Source organism: Pongo pygmaeus, chromosome 1, assembly GCF_028885625.2.
Source record: "Pongo pygmaeus isolate AG05252 chromosome 1, NHGRI_mPonPyg2-v2.0_pri, whole genome shotgun sequence".
Classification (NCBI taxonomy): Eukaryota; Metazoa; Chordata; class Mammalia; order Primates; family Hominidae; genus Pongo; species Pongo pygmaeus.
The window spans coordinates 108,450,001-108,460,000 of record NC_072373.2 but is presented as its reverse complement, the minus strand read 5'-3'; the positions used below and the strand labels follow the sequence as shown (position 1 = coordinate 108,460,000).

Below are 10,000 nucleotides of genomic sequence, written 5' to 3'. Positions count from 1 at the left end.
TGATACCAAGAGGCTAGGGCCAGAAGTGTTCAGACTTCTACTCCTGCTGATAGGAAACAGATGCCACTTGCTGGACAAGATGAATGAAGATTCTTCTTGTGCAGGTCTTTTTGTGGACACGTGCATTCATTTCCCTTGAGGAATACCAAGTACTGGAATTGTTGGGTCATAGGGTAGGTGTAATATTAACTTTATTAGAAACGGCCAAATGGTTTCTTCCAGAATGCTTTCTCACCAGCAAGGAGAGTTCCACCGGCTGAGCATCCTTGACAGCACGCGGTGTTTACTGTTTTTTTAAATACACCTGTTCTGGTGGATGTAAAACAGTACCACATCGTGGCTTCAATTTGTGTTTCCTTTAATGAGTAATGCTGTTGAGCATATTTGCTAATGCCTTTTCACCGTTTGGCGATCCTTCTTTGCGAAGACAGGCTTTGAAGCATTTTCCCTAATTCAATTGGCTTTGCTTTTTATTACTGATTTGTAAAAAGTACTCTCTATATTCAAGATTTGAGTTATTTTTTTTTTTTTCAGGTAAACAGTGCAATTACCTTCTCCCAGTCTGTGGCTCACCTTCTCACTTTTTCATGGTGATTCTTGATGAGCAGAAGTTGATAACTTCGGTGAAATTCTACTTTGCTTTATTTTTTCCTGTTATCTCTTAAGGCAGAAATGTATTCTGCTACATTCTCTTCCAATAACTTTAGGGTTTTGTTTTAATTTCTGAATCTATGGCATATCAAATTCATCTCCTGACCACAGCAAACTTAGCATCTGCTAATGTCCTGATCGTCAGAAAACCTCTCTATACTGTAAATACACTGGCAAGAGTTACTTCTCTGCTGTTGGACAGCTGTGGGCCCTGTGCCTCCCTCCATTTCTTCCCTACTCCTCTCTCCCTCCATCTCCTTCTCTGTCCTTCTCTCTCTTCTCCAGTGTAGCTGGGAATCCCAGAGACACGTGAAACAGAGAAGTGGACAGGTCCAGTCTAATCTATGTCCAAGAACCCAGGTTCTGTGCTGGAAATCTATGTCAGCCCTTGCCTGACCTTGGTTAACTATCTTAAATTTTATGTGCCTCAACATTTTTCTGTGGAAGGTTAGGCCTCTTTGGAACTCTGCCTTACACTGCTGTTGTCAGACGTGCCTGGATTTAGTGACTACTCAATCAATAACGTAATCACTAGAATTATAAAAATCATTGTCATTGTCCTCTGCCTTATTTGTGAACAATCACCCTCCAGATTGTTTTCACTTTACCTTTGCTTCTAGAACTTCACGCAGGTGGAATCACGGTGCATCTACTCTGTTCTACATGCTTCTTTCTCTCTGCATAATGTCTCTGGCTCTATCCACTGCTGAGTGTAGCAGAAGTTCATTCCTCTTTCATTGCTGAGTAGTATTCCATTGCAAAGAAACAGCACAGTTTGTTGGCCATTCCCGCCCCACCCCCACCCCGATAATGAGCATCTGGGTATTGGCTATTCTGAATAAACCAGTATTGGGTATTCTGAATAAGCCTGCTTTGAACTTTCTTCCCACAAGAGATTTTGAGGGCACCTGTTTTCGTGTCCCTTGGGGAAAACCTACGTGCCTAATTGCTGGTACCAAAGAGTGAGATAATGTGCAAGTTCATAAAAACTGCAAAAACTTGTGCCAAAGTAGTTGTGTCATTTTACATTTCCACCAATGACGTGTGAGAGTTGTGGTTGTTCTTCATCTTCTCCAAGATTGGGTGTTTCCTCTCCTTATAAATTTAGCCATGCTACTGGGAGTTATAGTGGTGTCTCAATGTGGTTTTAATTTCCATTTTCCTGATAGCTAAACATATTGTATGTGCTTTATTCACCATGTGTGTACCTTTTATTCTTATGTATCTGTTCAAGTCTTTTACTCATCTAGCATACTTGGGTTGATTGGTTTTTCTTGTTGTTATTTTTGTTTTTGTTGTTTTAATTACCAGGTAAGAAGATCTCACCATACTTTATAGTGACAGGGTTTGGGGGTCAGATAGGTTCTGTGACTATTTTCTCCCTGTCTGAGGCTGTCTCATTTCTTCACTTTCCTTGTTGCCTCTTTTGATGAGAAGATATGGCTAATATTGATGAAGTCTAATTTATCAAGTCTTTCCTTTACACATTTTTTTTCTGTGCCCTATTTAATAGATCTCTGTCTACCAACGAGTCACAAAGTATCCATGAAATGCTTTATAACTTTGGCTTTTAAGTTTTGGTCTATAATGTGTCTCAAGTTACTTTCAAGTGTAGTGTAAGGGAGAATTAACCTTGTTCGTCTCCCCCTTCTCCTTTATGAAAGGCAATAAATTGAGACTATTTCCTTTGCCCCATTGAACTGCTTCTATTGAAAACCTATGGCCGGTCATGGTGGCTCATGCCTGTAATCCCAGCACTGTGAGAGACTGAGGCAGGTAGATCACTTGAGCCCAGGAGTTGGAGGCCAGTCTGGGCAATGTGGCAAAACCTCGTGTCTACTAAAATGCACCTGTAGTATGAGCTACCTGGGAGGCTGAAGCAGGAGGATTGCTTCAGCCTGGGAAGCAGACATTACAGTGAGCCGAGATGGGGCCACTGCACTCCAGCCTGGATGATAGAGTGAGACCCTGTCTCAGAAAACAAAAAGAAATTAACAAACAAGCAAAAAACCTATGTACTGTATAGCTGTGGGTCAGTTTCAGGTCTCCCAAGTCAGTCTGTTAATGCATTTGTGTCTCCCAATGCCACTTGCACACTGCCTTGTTTATAACAGCTTAGAGTGAGTCTGAAACTCAGGTTGTGCAAGTCCTCTGGTTTTGTTCTTTTTCACACAGCATAATAAGCTTTGAAATAGGTCATAACTCATGTGACCATCACATAGGTCAAGATATGCTGTCACTTCATCCCTCTCATTTCAGCATGGGACACAAGTCCTTGCTCATCTATGCTGATTGCCGCCTTGGGGCCAAGGATCCCTGTTATGGGAAGTCAGGGTCCCCAAATGGAGGGACTGCCTGGAGCCAAGGCAGAGGAACATAAATTGTAAAGATTTCATCTTAATGTGGACATTTATCAGTTCTCAAATAATACTTTTATAATTTCTTATGCCTGTCTTTAATCTCTTAATCCTGTTATTGTCGTAAGCTGAGGATGTACCTCACCTCAGGACCACTGTGATAATTGTGTTAACTGTACAAATTGATTGTAAAACATGTGTTTGAACAATATGAAATCAGTGCACCTTGAAAAAGAACGGAATAATAGCGATTTTTATGGAACAAGGGAAGGCAACCATAAGGTCTGACTGCCTGTGGGGTCGGGCAAAAAGAGTCATATTTTTCTTCTTGCAGAGGGCCTATCAATTAATGTGCAAGTAGTAAACATATCGCTAAATTCTTTTCCTAGCAAGGAATATTAATATTAATACCCTGGGAAAAGAATGCATCTCTGGGGGGAGGTCTATGAACGGCCACTCTGGGAACGTCTGTCTTGTGAAGTTGAGATAAGGACTGAGATAAGCCCTGGTCTCCTGCAAAACTCTCAGGCTTACTAGGGTTGGGAAAACTCAGCCCTGGTAAATTTGTAGTCAGACGAGTTCTCTGCTCTCAACCCTGTTTTCTGTTGTTTAAGATGTTAATCTAGACAATACATGCACCGCTGAACATTGACCCTTATCAGTGGTTCTGCTTTTGCCCTTTGCCCTGTGATCTTTGTTGGACCCTTATCAGTGGCTCTGCTTTTTGCTCTTTGAAGCATGTGATCTTTGTACCTACTCTCTGTTCTTGCACACCCTCCTCTTTTGAAACCCTTAATGAAAACTTGCTGGTCTGAGACTCAGGTGGGCATCGGAGTCCTACCAATATGTGATGTCACCGCTGGCAGCCCACCTGTAAAATTCCTCTCTTTGTACTGTCTCTCTGTATTTCTCAGTTGGCTGACACTTATGGAAAATAGAAAGAACCTACATTGATATATTGGGCATGGGTTCTCACAATAGATCCTCTCTTTTACCCTCTGGAGAGAATAAATCTTCAGTTGTCTGCAGGGAGGATGAACACACAAAAAGTCCACAACACTCAGCACAGAGTCCAGATTTTGGTGGTGGGGTTGGTGGGGAGGAAGTTCACATTTCAGGCCTTTCAAAATCTTAGGATAAGTTTTCTTTATTTCTAACTGTGAAATATACAAAGCTTTGGGTCATTTATAATTTCTTCTTCTTCTGGAAAGATCACAGGAAACCTAATATTTGTGTCCCCCCAAAATGCCTTGGTTGAAGCCCTAACCTTCCCCTGTCCACCCCTGGAAAGTGTTAAAATTAGGAGGAGGGGCCTTTGGGAGGTAATTAGAGCCAGAGAGTGGAGTCCTCCTGAGTGGGATTAGTGCCCCTATAAAAGGGACACTAGAGAGCTTTCTCAGCCTCTTTCAGCCCCCTGCAGATATAGTGGGAAGATGGCAGTCTATGACCAGGAAGAAGTTCCTCACCATAACCCTACCATGCTGGCACCTTGATCTTAGACTTCCAAACACCAGAACTGTAAGAAATGTCTGTTGTGGATCAGCTACCCAGTTTATGGTACATTAGCTCCAACTAAGACTGAGATGGAGTCCCATGGAGGGTGTCTAATTTTTGATGCTGGTCATTGCGTTCTTCAAGTGGGATGTTGCAAATTAGAAACTGAGGGAGAGCTGACCTTTCCTGCATATGAAAGAAGAGAGTGGAGGGGCAGAGATACAGAATGCGGAAGAACAAGCTGGAACCCTTCCTTACACCTTATACAAAAATTAATTCAAGATGGATTAAAGACTTAAACATTAGACCTAAAACCATAAAAACCCTAGAAGAAAACCTAGGCATTACCATTCAGGACACAGGCATGGGCAAGGACTTCATGTCTAAAACACCAAAAGCAATGGCAACAAAAGCCAAAATTCACAAATGGGATCTAATTAAACTAAAGAGCTTCTGCACAGCAAAAGAAACTACCATCAGAGTGAACAGGCAACCTACAAAATGGGAGAAAATTTTTGCAACCTACTCATCTGACAAAGGGCTAATATCCAGAATCTACAATGAACTCAAACAAATTTACAAGAAAAAAACAAACAACCCCATCACAAAGTGGGCGAAGGACATGAACAGACACTTCTCAAAAGAAGACATTTATGCAGCCAAAAAACACATGAAAAAATGCTCACCATCACTGGCCATCAGAGAAATGCAAATCAAAACCACAATGAGATACCATCTCATACCAGTTAGAATGGCAATCATTAAAAAGTCAGGAAACAACAGGTGCTGGAGAGGATGTGGAGAAACAGGAACACTTTTACACTGTTGGTGGGACTGTAAACTAATTCAACCATTGTGGAAGTCAGTGTGGTGATTCCTCAGGGATCTAGAACTAGAAATACCATTTGACCCAGCCAACCCATTACTGGGTATATACCCAAAGGACTATAAATCATGCTGCTATAAAGACACATGCACACATATGCTTATTGTGGCACTATTCACAATAGCAAAGACTTGGAACCAACCCAAATGTCCAACAATGATAGACTGGATTAAGAAAATGTGGCACATATACACCATGGAATACTATGCAGCCATAAAAAATGGTGAGTTCATGTCCTTTGTAGGGACATGGATGAAATTGGAAATCATCATTCTCAGTAAACTATCACAAGAACAAAATACCAAACACCGCATGTTCTCACTCACAGGTGGGAATTGAACAATGAGAACACATGGACACAGGAAGGGGATCATCACACTCTGGGGACTGTTGTGGGGTGGGAGGAGGGAGGAGGGATAGCATTAGGAGATATAACTAATGCTAAATGACAAGTTAATGGGTGCAGCACACCAGCATGGCACATGTATACATATGTAACTAACCTGCACATTGTGCACATGTACCCTAAAACTTAAAGCATAATAATAATAAAATAAAATAAAAAGGGTCAATGTTCAGCGGTGCATGTATTGTCTAGATTAACATCTTAAACAACAGAAAACAGGGTTGAGAGCAGAGAACTCGTCTGACTACAAATTTACCAGGGCTGAGTTTTCCCAACCCTAGTAAGCCTGAGAGTTTTGCAGGAGACCAGGGCTTATCTCAGTCCTTATCTCAACTTCACAAGACAGACGTTCCCAGAGTGGCCGTTCATAGACCTCCCCCCAGAGATGCATTCTTTTCCCAGGGTATTAATATTAATATTCCTTGCTAGGAAAAGAATTTAGCGATATGTTTACTACTTGCACATTAATTGATAGGCCCTCTGCAAGAAGAAAAATATGACTCTTTTTGCCCGACCCCACAGGCAGTCAGACCTTATGGTTGCCTTCCCTTGTTCCATAAAAATCGCTATTATTCCGTTCTTTTTCAAGGTGCACTGATTTCATATTGTTCAAACACATGTTTTACAATCAATTTGTACAGTTAACACAATTATCACAGTGGTCCTGAGGTGAGGTACATCCTCAGCTTACGACAATAACAGGATTAAGAGATTAAAGACAGGCATAAGAAATTATAAAAGTATTATTTGAGAACTGATAAATGTCCACATTAAGATGAAATCTTTACAATTTATGTTCCTCTGCCTTGGCTCCAGGCAGTCCCTCCATTTGGGGACCCTGACTTCCCATAACAGGGATCCTTGGCCCCAAGGCGGCAATCAGCATAGATGAGCAAGGACTTGTGTCCCATGCTGAAATGAGAGGGATGAAGTGACAGCATATCTTGACCTATGTGATGGTCACATGAGTTATGACCTATTTCAAAGCTTATTATGCTGTGTGAAAAAGAACAAAACCAGAGGACTTGCACAACCTGAGTTTCAGACTCACTCTAAGCTGTTATAAACAAGGCAGTGTGCAAGTGGCATTGGGAGACACAAATGCATTAACAGACTGACTTGGGAGACCTGAAACTGACCCACAGCTATACAGTACATAGGTTTTTTGCTTGTTTGTTAATTTCTTTTTGTTTTCTGAGACAGGGTCTCACTCTATCATCCAGGCTGGAGTGCAGTGGCCCCATCTCGGCTCACTGTAATGTCTGCTTCCCAGGCTGAAGCAATCCTCCTGCTTCAGCCTCCCAGGTAGCTCATACTACAGGTGCATTTTAGTAGACACGAGGTTTTGCCACATTGCCCAGACTGGCCTCCAACTCCTGGGCTCAAGTGATCTACCTGCCTCAGTCTCTCACAGTGCTGGGATTACAGGCATGAGCCACCATGACCGGCCATAGGTTTTCAATAGAAGCAGTTCAATGGGGCAAAGGAAATAGTCTCAATTTATTGCCTTTCATAAAGGAGAAGGGGGAGACGAACAAGGTTAATTCTCCCTTACACTACACTTGAAAGTAACTTGAGACACATTATAGACCAAAACTTAAAAGCCAAAGTTATAAAGCATTTCATGGATACTTTGTGACTCGTTGGTAGACAGAGATCTATTAAATAGGGCACAGAAAAAAAATGTGTAAAGGAAAGACTTGATAAATTAGACTTCATCAATATTAGCCATATCTTCTCATCAAAAGAGGCAACAAGGAAAGTGAAGAAATGAGACAGCCTCAGACAGGGAGAAAATAGTCACAGAACCTATCTGACCCCCAAACCCTGTCACTATAAAGTATGGTGAGATCTTCTTACCTGGTAATTAAAACAACAAAAACAAAAATAACAACAAGAAAAACCAATCAACCCAAGTATGCTAGATGAGTAAAAGACTTGAACAGATACATAAGAATAAAAGGTACACACATGGTGAATAAAGCACATACAATATGTTTAGCTATCAGGAAAATGGAAATTAAAACCACATTGAGACACCACTATAACTCCCAGTAGCATGGCTAAATTTATAAGGAGAGGAAACACCCAATCTTGGAGAAGATGAAGAACAACCACAACTCTCACACGTCATTGGTGGAAATGTAAAATGACACAACTACTTTGGCACAAGTTTTTGCAGTTTTTATGAACTTGCACATTATCTCACTCTTTGGTACCAGCAATTAGGCACGTAGGTTTTCCCCAAGGGACACGAAAACAGGTGCCCTCAAAATCTCTTGTGGGAAGAAAGTTCAAAGCAGGCTTATTCAGAATACCCAATACTGGTTTATTCAGAATAGCCAATACCCAGATGCTCATTATCGGGGTGGGGGTGGGGCGGGAATGGCCAACAAACTGTGCTGTTTCTTTGCAATGGAATACTACTCAGCAATGAAAGAGGAATGAACTTCTGCTACACTCAGCAGTGGATAGAGCCAGAGACATTATGCAGAGAGAAAGAAGCATGTAGAACAGAGTAGATGCACCGTGATTCCACCTGCGTGAAGTTCTAGAAGCAAAGGTAAAGTGAAAACAATCTGGAGGGTGATTGTTCACAAATAAGGCAGAGGACAATGACAATGATTTTTATAATTCTAGTGATTACGTTATTGATTGAGTAGTCACTAAATCCAGGCACGTCTGACAACAGCAGTGTAAGGCAGAGTTCCAAAGAGGCCTAACCTTCCACAGAAAAATGTTGAGGCACATAAAATTTAAGATAGTTAACCAAGGTCAGGCAAGGGCTGACATAGATTTCCAGCACAGAACCTGGGTTCTTGGACATAGATTAGACTGGACCTGTCCACTTCTCTGTTTCACGTGTCTCTGGGATTCCCAGCTACACTGGAGAAGAGAGAGAAGGACAGAGAAGGAGATGGAGGGAGAGAGGAGTAGGGAAGAAATGGAGGGAGGCACAGGGCCCACAGCTGTCCAACAGCAGAGAAGTAACTCTTGCCAGTGTATTTACAGTATAGAGAGGTTTTCTGACGATCAGGACATTAGCAGATGCTAAGTTTGCTGTGGTCAGGAGATGAATTTGATATGCCATAGATTCAGAAATTAAAACGAAACCCTAAAGTTATTGGAAGAGAATGTAGCAGAATACATTTCTGCCTTAAGAGATAACAGGAAAAAATAAAGCAAAGTAGAATTTCACCGAAGTTATCAACTTCTGCTCATCAAGAATCACCATGAAAAAGTGAGAAGGTGAGCCACAGACTGGGAGAAGGTAATTGCACTGTTTACCTGAAAAAAAAAAATAACTCAAATCTTGAATATAGAGAGTACTTTTTACAAATCAGTAATAAAAAGCAAAGCCAATTGAATTAGGGAAAATGCTTCAAAGCCTGTCTTCGCAAAGAAGGATCGCCAAACGGTGAAAAGGCATTAGCAAATATGCTCAACAGCATTACTCATTAAAGGAAACACAAATTGAAGCCACGATGTGGTACTGTTTTACATCCACCAGAACAGGTGTATTTAAAAAAACAGTAAACACCGCGTGCTGTCAAGGATGCTCAGCCGGTGGAACTCTCCTTGCTGGTGAGAAAGCATTCTGGAAGAAACCATTTGGCCGTTTCTAATAAAGTTAATATTACACCTACCCTATGACCCAACAATTCCAGTACTTGGTATTCCTCAAGGGAAATGAATGCACGTGTCCACAAAAAGACCTGCACAAGAAGAATCTTCATTCATCTTGTCCAGCAAGTGGCATCTGTTTCCTATCAGCAGGAGTAGAAGTCTGAACACTTCTGGCCCTAGCCTCTTGGTATCAGAGTCGCCAAGGAAATACATGGCAGTCAAGCACTGGACGGAAGAACAACACATTATTCACACAGAGAGGAGACAGAGCGGGATGTGGGCTCCGCTTCAGTCGTGGGCGTTGGTCCCCCATGGCCAGCAGGTCCCTCCATTTGGCCTGCACACACAGCCTCTTGAGAAGCAGAAGAGAGGGCCCCGCCCCCTCCCCTCAGCGGGTGGGGGTTGGGGGGGGGGCGGCCCGCGCAGATACAGCAGCTGGCCAGGTGCCAGTTGATGCACATGCTTAAGTGGAACAAAGGGGTACACACTAAGTCTGATCCGGGGAAAGATACTCCCACACAAGGAGGTGAGTCCAGCACAGGCTGTGAGGACTCCTTATCTCTTGGGAAGGAAGTGCTC

At 42.2% G+C, this 10,000-nt stretch overlaps 1 protein-coding gene across 1 annotated transcript in view; it reads right to left on the bottom strand.

Moving 5' to 3' along the window:
* LOC129015142 (neuroblastoma breakpoint family member 11-like) overlaps nt 1-10,000 on the bottom strand; it is a 2,260,169-nt gene that overhangs the window by 749,311 nt on the left and 1,500,858 nt on the right.